Raw genomic sequence first — 12022 nt, 5'->3', positions numbered from 1 at the left:
AATTGCAAGTAATTGACAAAATTATCAATGTATTTGAAAGTAATTAATAATTACATTTCAAAGTAATTGACCCCAAGCCTGTTTTAAAGCAATTCAACTGCATCAACATTTTTGACCTTGACCTTTCATTTGACCTTGACCTTACTTTTATCAAATTGTGTAAGTCAGTTTTAAAGAAACCATTCATCAAACTTCATATGTTGATACAAATTGATGAGAGATATTCAACTGCATCAACATTTTTGACTTTCCTTTGACCTCACTTTTCCTAAATTAGTGTCAAACTTCATATGCTAATACATATTGATGTAAGCAATTCAACTGCATCAACATTTTCGACCTTGATTTTTATTTGACCTTGACCTCAACTTTATCAAATTGGTTTCAAGTCAGTTTTAAGTAAATCGTTCACAATATTTTTTTCAACTTCAAATGCTGATAAGAGCTTTTCAATTGCATCAATATTTTTTGACCTTGGCATTTCCTTTGACCTTGACCTCACTTCAAAGAAATTAGTGTCAAACTTCATATGCTGATACATACTAATGTAAGCAATTCAACTGCATCACTATTCAAGATATTCTGATCAAATTTCATACACTTATACAAATTTTCATGTTGCATTACTAGTATACCCTCGGCAAGGCATTCATGTCCTATGGACATATTTCTAGTTCATATTTTAGGGTAAGAAGTGTCCATGCTAAATAGCATAGATGTATTTTATAAAACTGAAATGCTGTTAGCATTATGAACTATTTTGAAAAACTGTATTTACAAAAGACAAAGTATCGAGCAAAAATATACATGTAATGTATATGTAAAATTTCAAATTCGTAACTCTACAGTTCTTGTGGAGTTGAGCAACAGGGATTGCCAGACAGACACCTCATAATCATGGTCCCTGAGTGCCTCTGCTCCACGGGTGACAAAAGGACTCCCAACACTAGCACAATACAGATTTTATTTTTTTTTTTAAGATCTCATAAGGTAACAAAGTCACATAAAATACATGTCAGGAAAATAGTAAACAGTTACTTTCTGAACAGAAACTCGGCCTGTCCTGTCACAGTTGATTAACATTAAAAGATGTCTTTCTCACATGAAATAAAATGACACATGAAAGGAATTGTCTCCCTTTCTCAACCTTATTCACATTTTTGGTCAGATGCAGTAGGCAGTAGCAAGGCTCAGCATAAAATATAAAATCACTAAAAGTGTCATCTACTCAGTAAAATGTTGATGATTTTATATCAGTTTGTATGAAGACGATAGCTTTGACTTGATGAATGGGAGATTCTCTCTAACTGCCAATCTTCTCCACTTCTTCTATGTCATCTGCATCTAATTTCTTGATTTCACGCCCTACATTGAAAAAGAAATAAAGATTTAAAACTTATTCACAAGTGTAGGTAGCCTTAAAATCCTAAGAGAGCCATATCTATTATTCAGTAAGATGTATCTACATAAATACCTCCGTCTTAAAAACACAAAATGAAGAATTCAGTGTATAGATTTAGGGAAACAAAATCTACTGAAAATCTATAACTGTACAGAAATAATACAATTACCAAAGTATCTCTCAATTGCTTTCATTGTTTGAAATGTCCTCTGACCATCCACCATGTTTATTGCTAAGCCCTTTTTGCCAAAACGACCCGTTCGTCCAATCCGATGGAGGTAGGTCTCAAAGTCAGGTTTGTTTTCTGGGGGCGGAGTTAGGGGAAGGTCAAAGTTCACCACAACTGTCACTTGTTCCACATCAATACCTGTAATGAAAATAAAAGAGAATCTGTCATTTCTCCTCTCAAGAATACTAGTAAAGGTCACACTGAGAAAGAAATCTGAGAAAGGAAGGTTAACTTTATGTTGATTATTTACTTAAATGTCACTGCACATCCATTCCATGTACCAAAATGCACAATGCACGAATCTTTTATTAATTTATCTGTATTTTTAAAACAAGAGGCCCAAGGGCCTTGAATCGCTCTTCTGATAAATTGTACAATCTATCACTTCTATTAGAAGCCTCCAACTCTATTAGTATCATAAGACCCAAAATGCATCAACTTACAAAGTTTGATAATATTTAGCCAGTTAAGACTGAAGATATTATAATATAATTATCAAATACCATAAGTAGGTCAAAGTGACCTACCTTTTGATTGGAATTTTCTGAGGACTCAAGATACATTAATTGACAAAGACTCATGATTCTAATTAAATAAGTACCTGAGATATTCAAAAGTAGGTCACCATGACCTACTTTTTGGTCAACATTCTCTGAAAACCCAAGATGCATCATCTGACAAAGTTTGACAATTCTAAGCCAATTCTAAGCCAATTAGTTCCAGAGATAATTAAAATATAGCCATCAAATGTCAAAAGTAGGTCACGGTGACCTACTTTTTGGACGACGTTATCCAAACATCCAAGATGCCTAAACTGAGAAAATTTGCTGATTCTAAGCCAATAAGTACCTGAGATATTCAAAAGTAGGTCACCGTGACCTACTTCTTGTTGGACATTCAATGTAACCGTAAGATGCCTCAACTGACAAAGTTTGATGATTCCGAGCCAATAAGTACCAGATATAATCAAATATAGCCAAAAAATGTCAAAAGTAGGTCACAGTGACCTACTTTTTGGTCGACGTTCCCCGAAACCCAAGGTGCCTAAACTGACAAAGTTTGATGATTCTAAGCTAATATGTACCTGAGATATTCAAAAGTAGATCACTGTGACCTACTTTTTGGTCGACATTCTCCGAAAACCCAAGATGCATCATCTGACAAAGTTTGATGATTTTAGGTCAATAAGTAGCAGAGATACTTAATTATAGCCACAAAATGTCAAAAGTAGGTCACTATGACCCAAGATGCATCAACTCACAAAGTTTGATGATTCTAAGCCAATAAGTACCGGAGATACTTAAATAAAGCCATAAAATGTCAAAAGTAGGTCACCATGACCTACTTTTTGGTCGTCACTCTCCGAAAACTAAATATGCATCCACTCACAAAGTTTTATGATTCTAAGCCAATAAATGCCTAAGATACTGAAATATAGCCATAAAATGTCGAAAGTAGGTCATCGTGACCTACATTTTGGTTGACATTTTTCAAAGACCCAAGATGCATCTACTGACCAAGTTTGATGATCGTAGGTCTGAAGGTAATCAAAATATGCATTTTAAACAATTTGAAAACAAATGTCGGCAAAATTTAAAAAGTAGGTCACAGTGACCTACTTTGTTATAAAAATGTTTTAAGGTCCCTAGATGCATCAAAGTACAAGATTTGATGATTCTAAACCTCCCAGTGTCTGAAATAATGGGATTTAATGTTTTTAAAAGGATAAGTCATAAAGTTCAAAAGTAGGTCACAGTGACCTACTTTTAAGTTGACATTGTTCAAGGACCCAAGATGCATCAACTGACAAAGTTTGATGATCATAGGCCTTAAAGTGTCCAAAATATGCCTTCAAATCAATTTGAAAACAAATCCCCACAAAATTTAAAAAGTAGGTCACCATGACCTACTTTTGAGTTAACATGATGTGAAGTCATAAGATGCATCAACTTACCAGATTTGATGATTCTAGTCCTTATAGTAAGAAAAATATACACGTTTTTATTAATTGTAAATTTAGGTCAACTTTGAAGTGACCTTGAGACCACGCCCTTTGCCCAAGGGTCATGCCTTGAACAATTTTTAATCTTCAACATATCCTGATCCTTGTATGTAAGTTTGGTGAAAATCTGCCTGGTGGTTCTGGAGAAGAAGATTTTTTAGCAACCAGTACTTTTGGTTTCATTTTCCTGATTATCTCCCCTTGTTTTAGGGTCCCAACCCTTATTTTAGTATAAATGGTAGCCCTTGGGCCAAGGATACCCTGTGACAAATTTGGTACTGATTGGCCAAGGGGTTCTTATGGCCCATATTCTAAAAAGTTAACGCACACCGCACAACGCACAAATGGCCATAGCATTAGCTCTTTGAGCCTTTGGCTCAGAAGAGCTAAAAATGTGCTTTAGATTTTATGTATTCTTTTACGGTGTTAACTACACTCAATTAAATCCTCCACAATAGCTACCACTCACCCCTAGCTGTGACGTTTGTGGTGATGAGTACTTTCTCTTTGGCCTCTTTAAAGCGGTTGATGATGGCCGCCCTTTGTTCTATTGACAATTCTCCACTCAGGAGACCTACAGCGTGCCCTTCCTTTGTCATCTTCTCTGCCAACCAAGCTGCTGTTCTTCTTGTCTGTATAAGACACAAGTTTTATACAACTGAGTTATAAAAAGCAGCTACTGAATTTAAAATATCATCATGATGTACTGTAGATCCTTTTTTTATCATGAAAGGACTCTTTAACATCAAATAATAAGAATAATAGTTCAGAAATGGACGGTTGATCAAAAGTTTATTCATAAATTTCTGCACTATAAAAATAAAAGCAAGTAAATTTATTTTGTGAGTGGTGCTTCTTGTGAAATTAGGGAATAATTAAATCCATGTGCATATTTTTGAATCTACAGTTTAATAGAGAAGTATCTTGTCATCAGTGGGGCTAAGTCTTTGAAGAATATTAACGTATTAAATGTCTTATTTCTATTTAATATCTTTTATAAATTTTCACGTGCGCCTACATGTACCCATTCAATACTTTGAAAGTTATTTTTGTAAAATACAGTGTACTTTGAAACTGTTGCATTACATCCTATAGAAAATTGAAAAGACTTTTAAAATTTTTTTCAAGTTAATAAAAAAATTTTAATTCAAATTTCAGATATCCCAATTTGCATTTTGAGAATTTTATATGGTGAGTTTTGAATCAGGCTGTGTTTGACTGTATTGTTTTAAATGTTTTTGCTAAAAGAATGACAAAACAATTACTGTTGACTTGTTTTATGATCTGGCAAAAATTCATGCAATAACTAAAAGTTGTGTCATAATTCATTATGTTTGTGTCATAATTCATTATTTTTTATCATAATTCCTTTTAAATAAGTACCTTGTCCCAGTGTTAGGTTAAATAATTCATATATAATAACAGTCACAGGTGTTTACAATTTGTTTACCTATAAATGAAATGAAATCATTTCTTTATTACCTACTAAATGTTAATGATTTTGATTGGGCTTCCCATATCCAGTGCATTTTTACAGTAAAAACAGATTGAGGTGTAGTACAGGTTTACAAACTAAACAACATTGCCAAGTCTAGTACAAACAAAGCTAAAAAAGACAGTCTAATTGACAACACCTGTACATTAAGAATAAATCACAATTTCAATATCTGAATATTTATCCTTTACAGGCCTTACAGATAGCAGTACTCACAGCACAGAATATCATAGACTGTCCTATTGATATAGAGCCGAGAAATGTTCAGATAAGGCCTGGAACTTGCCCTCCTGGTCGGCACACCATGCAGTACTGTTTGATATTGTCCAGACACTGCTCCTCCCGCCGGAGTCTGAATCACAATGGGGTTGTTAGGAATCACAGCCTGCGCAAATCTCATCACTCTCATCCTCGTACGTCAGAAAATAATAACATCTGACAGTCCTTCCCTATCCCTGAATAAAAAAAAAACGTCAATTCTTGAAGTAATTCCCTGAAATTTTTAAGATGATGTATATGTTTTTTATTTAAAGACCCATCAATTTAAATGATAAGGACATACTGTAGACAGGGTTATTTTCGCCCCGCTTTATTTTCGACCTGTTCACACTTGCAAACAATTTTTCCCTGTCTTTAAATTCGCCCAAGTCACACTTTTGTTTAAGAAATTATACTGTAATTCTTTGAATTCTTCCCGTTTTAAATTCACCCAGGGTTAGGGCAAAAAGGCGCGAAAATAAAACAGGGGTGGGGGCGAAATTTTCCCTGCATACAGTATCAACCTCACACTAGGTCATCCCACTGACCTTTGGATTCTGATGGACTAAGTTTGACCACCTTGTGTTGCAATCATAACATCTGCTTCATCTAAGACAAAAACTTTGATCTTTTTGAGGTCAAAGAAGCGGAATTTCAGGGCCCAGTCACACACTGTCCCCGGGGTCCCAATGATCAAATGGCCATATAGTTTTGTCCCTCTACTCACTGTAAATTGAGAATTTAATTCTATATATGTTTGGTTTTCTTTGATGATGTTTAATGAAGAGTATTATGAAACAAAATTAATGAGTTGATATTTGAAAAGTTAATTAAATCTTCTAACATTCTCTCCTCTAATGGCATATTCAATTTTCAGATCTGTCATGAACTTTCCCATCTCTTCCACATTTTTGCCGATTTGCAGAGCTAAACATAAGTAGGTGCTATACACAGACACTGCAAGGAAAAAAAATCAATATTGCAATAGTCTTCCAAATAAAGTATAAAAGCATCATCCTCAAAGGCTCAAATTGTAATAAGTGGAACTGATTTAAAAAAAAAAAAAGTGAGACAAATATCACAAGCAAATGTTCCTGAATGGCTTGTTGCATTACATTTTTTTAAATTCCATTAACATTACGCAAATATCAATGCCCTTCTTCTAACAGTTGGAGATGTTGTATAATAGACAAAATGTAGGCCTAGATCAGAAAAAGTAGGTTCTCACTCTCTTGGAGGTCAAAGAACCTATTTCATATCCAGTTCAACTTAATAAAGAGAGTTATTCATCTGCTAAAATTAAAAGCCCAGCTTCTTGAGTTCAAAAGATAGTTCTTACTATAATTTCAAGGTCCTGATTGCTGCAGTTTAGAAGACAGACTGACAAGAAGAGTGCAAAAAGGTGAACCTTAAGTGTCAATCCACTAAAGCTCTGGAAGCTTCAAGCATTACTCTCACATCACTTTTTTGGGGGATTTGGACTAGGGCCATTAAAATTGGGGTCTTTTAGAGAATTTTTTGAGAAATCATTAAACTGATTACTATTAAAATCATAAAATTCTAGATTTTTAATGTTTGTTATGAACTTAGTGTATGTTTAGAAAAATTGGCATGCTCAAAATTTAGCCAAATAACTGAGTACATGTAATTAGTTGGTATATTTATGAATAAGCACTACATACTACCTGGTAATGTGTCATATACTGTACTTATAAATGATTTCTTAGTGGTAATCAAAAATAGCACATTGTTGTCTGTACCAAATTTGCTAAAATATGAATCCCATTTTTTAAGCACTTTTAAGTAACAGCTTCAAATCTGTTCAAATGAGAGACACAACCTTTAACTTTAACCACACATGTTTATTCGTCCTCGTAATTCATATACAAGATACTGTAGATTCCTTATTTTTTACGAGTACTTATTATCGCAAAAGGCCTCTTCAACGTCAAATTGTGAGAACAATAATTCGCGAATAGGCAGTTCATCAAGAGATTTTACAATGGTACAAACACTTTAAACATAAAAGCAAGTAATTTTATTTCGCGAGTGCTGCTTCTTGTGAAATTACGCGATGAAAAATTCCATGCGTATGTTTAGGAATTTACAGTACCAAGGGCTTCAACAGTTACATGAGTATAAAGCAACAATGTAAATTGTCCAGTAAAGTATATAATAAAAACTAAAGAAAAAACTAGATGAAGAATTGTTGCCCAAAAATGGGGAAAAAACAGAACAATCAGGAATTGACAAGATAATCTAGTAGTCAGCACCAATTGATAAAGTAAATCTATTAACTTGTCTGTACTTTACAATTACATTCATGATTCCCCTTTATCACTATCACCAGACTAAAGAAAAGAGCAGTAGGGTGAATTCACCATGCATCGGATACCCTTGTACTTCAACAAGTTCTAGCGATATCGCTACCGACAGAAAATTATCAAAATGGAGTTTAACATTTAGTTTGTGATTAAAATATCAACTTGGGACACAATTATATGCCCTTTATTTAGAAAATATCCTCAAAAATCGAGTTTTTAGGAATAACTCAAAATTCACCATGGATCGGACATTGTTTACCATGCATCGGACAGACGGTATTTTGACTGGATAAATATCATACCTTTATTAAAGTGCTTTAAAATCCTTGATATGGATATATTTTTATCTTTTATCTAAGAATTAACCCTCAATTTAAATCTAATTGACGATATCGTTGCACAAATGTAGAACGATTCAAGAGACCTCACTCTGCCTTAAAAATGCTTTAAGATGCTTTTAATGCGGTAATTCGGCCTTTTCTCATGGTTTATCATACTCTGGTTTGTAGAAATAAATTGAGTCAAATTCCAGACGTCATACATCGATAACCTGTATTTTGACTGAAAATATAGAGTTTTTATTTTCCTTTTCCGCAAAAAACAGCTATCAGCTGGGTTCTGTATGAAAATGGTAGTGCTTACCTTTGCATCGGAAAGTGTCCGATGCATGGTTCCGATGTACGGAGAAATGAAAATACTAGTGAAAACCAGCTTTTAAAAGAATTATACGAACATTGAAGTGAAATTTCTTTAAAATTTATGTAAAATTATCAATCTTTGACTTTATTCACCAAAGTCTGCCTCGTTCCGTTGAAGTCGAATTTTAAGAACGATAACTCTAAAAATCGCAAAATCTTAAATTCCTGGTTGTTCCCCTTTGATGATGTAAAATATGACGTAACTTCAAGGCCATTTCGGGGTATTTTTATCACAACATGATAATAACAATCGGTATCATTAAAAAATTTAAGTCTTCAGCTTCAAGACAGAAACAAATAAATACACGGAACTCTTAAGTTGAAAGAGAGTTTATTGTCTAAAGTTGTCCGATGCAAGGTATGTGTCCGATGCATGGTGAATTCACCCTACTTGAGCATGAAAAACTGTATATAGCTAAAAGTTTACCCAGCACAATCCCTCTCCTGTTGGGTCTCTCATAGTCTTTGAATAATATACAATGTTTAAAATGTGAGATTGGAGATACATGTGGATAGTGGAGGCTGATTTTACCTGTGGATAGTGGACATTGGTGTCTACTCGACTAAGCATGGTCAAGACAAAGGCTGCTGTTTTTCCTGTTCCACTCTGACTCTGAGCAATCATGTTTACAGGACTGTTAAAAAATTTCAAATGATCAAGGCATAATAAAAATTATGCAACAATCAAATTTCAAAAACTCGCAAACTCAAAATTTTTTTTTTTTAACTTGCATTGATATATGAACACAATGATTCATTACCTTAAACTTCAATTACAAAAATAAAGAAATTTGTAAACTTACGGATCAGCTAAAAGTACAGGTAGAGCAGTTTCCTGGATTTTTGATGGTGTGTTGTATCCCATACTGTAAATTCCATCTAAGAGCTCCTTTTTCCTTTTAATAGATGAAAAAGACAAACATTTTGAACTGATAGCTAAAAATCCTCTAATTTTAAATTCTACTAGAAAATTAATATTTTTCAAGATTTCTATTACAATCAGATTCTGAATGACGTAATCAGACTCACAAGTTTAAAGCCTCGAATGACTTGACAGAGTAGAGTGGGGAATTGGGGTCCTTTTGTAAACTTCTAGGTTTGCCTTGGAGGATACAAGCTTTGAATGGACCAACTTTCTAAGGAGGGAGGCCTCTTCTTTTGTTGTTCCTGTAAATATTTTGAAACATATGCATCATTCCATATCATTATATTGAGGTGAAAAACATGCCTTATAGATAACCAGTGTTCACATGTTTAAAAAACATACATGTTTTACTTTAACTACAAATCAAAACAGTTGAAATTTGTCATGTGTTTTAACTACAAATAAACGTAACTGAAATCTGCCATGTGTTTTAACTTCTGGTACAATTTAACATAACCAAGATCAGTCTTGTGTTTTAACTTCAATACCTTTGTCTTCATCATCTCCTGAGGCTCCTGCCCCATCCTGAGCGGGGGGTGGGGCAGCAGCCATTGCACCTGACCCCTGGACAGGTCGTGGTGGTGTCTGACTTGTCTGGGCGGGGCCAGGCCGTGGCGGTGTCTGGGGTGTGTGGGCAGGGCCACTCTGTGCTGGGGCACTGGGAGATTTGGATGGGGCTGTTGTTTTATCTAATGTTATTCTGTTAATCTGAAAATGGAAAGTTAAGTTCATGTAAGTTTACAATATTGGGGCTAGGAATCATATAAATTTTACCTTATTTTCCTATCATGCAAAAATACATATAAGTAATATCATGCTTTAAATACTTATTTCATTATTTTTAAGTATAAGTAATAACAAAAACAAACATTTTCTACGTATCAAATATTATAATATTGTGCCTTTTAATATTATTAAAATTAAATAAAAAATTGTTAATTGCTTATAAGAGATTAGAGTAGCAAGCCAGCATTAAAAAGTATTACAACATATGTGCATGCTGCATATAAATAACTGAACGAATACAGTCTGAAGGAAGTTTTTGATTTCACTTGAAGTCTGTCTAGATTCCTGCATGTCTGTTTGTCTGTCTGTCTTTTGCATAATATTTCAGAAAGTCACAACATTCTGTAATGGCTCATTTTAATAACTTCCATCCACTGTTTTAAAGATAATTTAGAGGTTCCTTGGGTCTGTGAATATTGCATTATGTCACATTACAACATGGACCAAGAGAGATAATAGAGAAATACTGAAAGTTAAAATGTTATCTCAGCACTTTCTGGAGTAATACAGTGTGGGATTCGATCTGTAAAAACACTAAACAACAGATGACCAAGCAACCATGCAGTTGTTGTACATAGTGTCTACAGTAAATGAACTAGTATTTTGACAACAACCAGTACCGGGTAAATGCATTTTCACATATAAGTACTGTACAAACATACAGCTACAGTTCTGTAGATTTAATGAAACTTTAAGCAAGGATGTAAATGTGTATCATATTAGTAGAAACTAATATGTACAAAATACTGCTTGGTCATGAGAACTAGGCATTTCTACTTTTTTAGGATAATGTGGTTTTAATCTGTTACTTTGCACAGCCACTAAAGCCAAACATACAATAAATAAAGTATACATCTACAGATCAGAAAGAAAAGTAGTAAATATATGCATCTGTAATCTGTAAAACATAGTTGCATGTTACTATCAATGTGCCAGTGCAAGTGTAACTATAAAGCAGTAACAATGACAATTATATTTTATCAATGGCGATACAGCATCTTGATGCTCATTCTAGATTTATTCGTTTAGGTGAATTACAAAAGAATCGGTGACATTTTACTGCAACAGAACATTCTACACAGCAGAGTGTGAAAACCATGCTGAATTGAAGCACTCGAACACAAGCTACAGAGAGTGGCATTGAGAGACCGTATTACAACACGCTGGTATATACTTCTACCTGTTGTGACAAATCATTTTTCTGACTTCTCTGCCCAGTTCAGTGACTGGTTACCGGTTTCTGGAGTCTTTTCAAAACAATGCAAACATGTACAGTATTCTGCAGTTTAAATATCAAACTAAATTATTTAAGCTTGCACTTCTATGAGCCCAAAATAAAATTATCATAGTCAACAAACTTTGTTCAACAAATTTCAGACTCCATGCAAAGCTAAAATGTTAACTGATCTGATGCATGCCAAAAAGAAAAAATTAGCAAGTTCAAGTACCAAGGTATGCACACTATGTAATCTAGTATTTATATATTTTATTTTCAACAACTCCTTCAAAGTCAATTTGGAGAGATGACCCTCCAAACTGAAGAAAATGTATCTGTTTTCTGTTGATTTAATGTGTTATGGCAACTGACAAACATATCAAGTGTGACAGGATTTGGTTTTACCCTCAAACTTAAGTACCACTCACGGCACCAATGTAACCGAAATTCGCTACATGGTATCAATGCAATTTAGGTAATTCCACGATACCTGTGTAGCAAAAATGACCGTATGAAAATACAGTAAAATTTGTCTAATCCGGATTCTGAGTACTCCGGACTTTTGTCCATTCTGTCTATAAATTTTAGTCCCATGCATTTTTTAACAAATTCATTAGAAAAAATTCTGTGTAGTCCGGATACTGTCTATTTGTATTTGAACGGCCATACTGGTCCCAACTGCTCATA

At 34.1% G+C, this 12022-nt stretch overlaps 1 pseudogene; it reads right to left on the bottom strand.

The window, feature by feature from the left end:
- Nucleotides 1–945: 945 nt before the first annotated feature.
- Nucleotides 946–10113, bottom strand: LOC134264602 (ATP-dependent RNA helicase DDX19A-like; annotated as a pseudogene).
- Between the last annotated feature and the right edge of the window lie 1909 nt (nucleotides 10114–12022).

The sequence above is a fragment of the Saccostrea cucullata genome, unplaced genomic scaffold (genome assembly GCF_032062105.1).
Source record: "Saccostrea cucullata isolate Sc308-1 unplaced genomic scaffold, CSIRO_AGI_Scuc_v1 ctg10791, whole genome shotgun sequence".
NCBI classification, from domain to species: Eukaryota; Metazoa; Mollusca; class Bivalvia; order Ostreida; family Ostreidae; genus Saccostrea; species Saccostrea cuccullata.
The sequence above is the reverse complement of the archived record's forward strand: the minus strand, read 5'-3'. Positions and strand labels throughout refer to the sequence as shown.